The sequence below is a fragment of the Hesperophylax consimilis genome, unplaced genomic scaffold (genome assembly GCF_061612785.1).
Source record: "Hesperophylax consimilis isolate HC1 unplaced genomic scaffold, BYU_Hcon_1.0 scaffold_152, whole genome shotgun sequence".
NCBI classification, from domain to species: Eukaryota; Metazoa; Arthropoda; class Insecta; order Trichoptera; family Limnephilidae; genus Hesperophylax; species Hesperophylax consimilis.
Genome location: NW_028301371.1, coordinates 42,702 through 44,153, shown reverse-complemented (window position 1 = coordinate 44,153; position 1,452 = coordinate 42,702). Strand labels below are relative to the sequence as shown.

At 52.3% G+C, this 1,452-nt stretch overlaps 1 pseudogene; it reads left to right on the top strand.

Moving 5' to 3' along the window:
- Positions 1–398: 398 nt before the first annotated feature.
- Positions 399–1,024, top strand: LOC149408625 (small subunit ribosomal RNA; annotated as a pseudogene; the record flags this gene model as incomplete).
- Between the last annotated feature and the right edge of the window lie 428 nt (positions 1,025–1,452).

Below are 1,452 nucleotides of genomic sequence, written 5' to 3'. Positions count from 1 at the left end.
TCTGGAGTTCCGCGCGAGCAGAATTTTCAAAAGCAAAGGCGGAGGATTTTATCCCCGTCTCACTGTTGCCTCGCCAAAGGCGTGCGCTTTCGGTGTACACGTTTTACGAATGGGAATTATAAATCGGACGATAGCGTCGGTCGCGGGTGCGGTCTCTCTCTCTCGGGCGGGAGCCGTCCTACGCGCGCTTTCTTCGTTTGAAGCAAAAATTTTCCCCGCGGAGCTTTCGTCTAGCGACGGTCGCCGAGCGGGAGAATATAGCGGTACGCATAATGAGCGTGACTCGTGCGGGTGACTCCGTCGCGTGTTCTTTAACGCCGTGTTGTCCGCGCCCTCTACGCGAGGGCGGGCCTCTGTCGTTCGGAGGATTAAAAACCCTCCGACGGTGGTGCAGCTCCCTGGTTGATCCTGCCAGTAATCATATGCTTGTCTCAAAGACTAAGCCATGCAAGTCTCAGTAAAAGCCGAATTAAGGTGAAACCGCGAATGGCTCAATATATCAGTTTTGGTTCCTTAGATCGTACACGGTTACTTGGATAACTGTGGCAATTCTAGAGCTAATACATGCAAACGAGGTTCTGACCGGTAACGGGAGGAATGCTTTTATTAGATCAAAAACCAATCGGCGGCGGGGTTCGCGCCCCGTCCGTCGCCATTCGAGATGACTCTAGATAACTTTGAGCTGATCGCACGGTCTAGCACCGGCGACGCATCTTTCAAATGTCTGCCTTATCAACTGTCGATGGTAGTTTATGCGACTACCATGGTTGTCACGGGTAACGGGGAATCAGGGTTCGATTCCGGAGAGGGAGCCTGAGAAACGGCTACCACATCCACGGAAGGCAGCAGGCGCGCAAATTACCCACTCCCGGCACGGGGAGGTAGTGACGAAAAATAACGATACGGGACTCGTCGAGGCCTCGTGATCGGAATGATTACACTTTAAATCCTTTAATGAGGATCCATTGGAGGGCAAGTCTGGTGCCAGCAGCCGCGGTAATTCCAGCTCCCAATAGCATATACTAAAGTTGTTGCGGTTAAAAAGCTCGTAGTTGAAATTGTGTCCTGCGGTGTCGGTCTACCGAATGCGGTACGACAGGCACGTCTGCGGGGCTTCTCGCCGGTGCGTCCACCGCCGGCGTGTGTCGGTCGGCCTCACGGTCGGCCGCGCACCGAGGCGGGCCGTCGCGGCTGTTTACTTTGAACAAATTAGAGTGCTCAAAGCGGGCTAACACTTGCCTGAATATTGTACGCATGGAATAATAGAATAGGACCTCGGTTCTGTTTTGTTGGCTTTCTGATACCAGAGGTAATGATTAATAGGGACGACTGGGGGCATTCGTATTGAGACGTTAGAGGTGAAATTCTTGGATCGTCGCAAGACGGACTAAAGCGAAAGCATTTGCCAAAGGTGTTTTCATTAATCAAGAACGAAAGCTGAGGTTCGAGCGA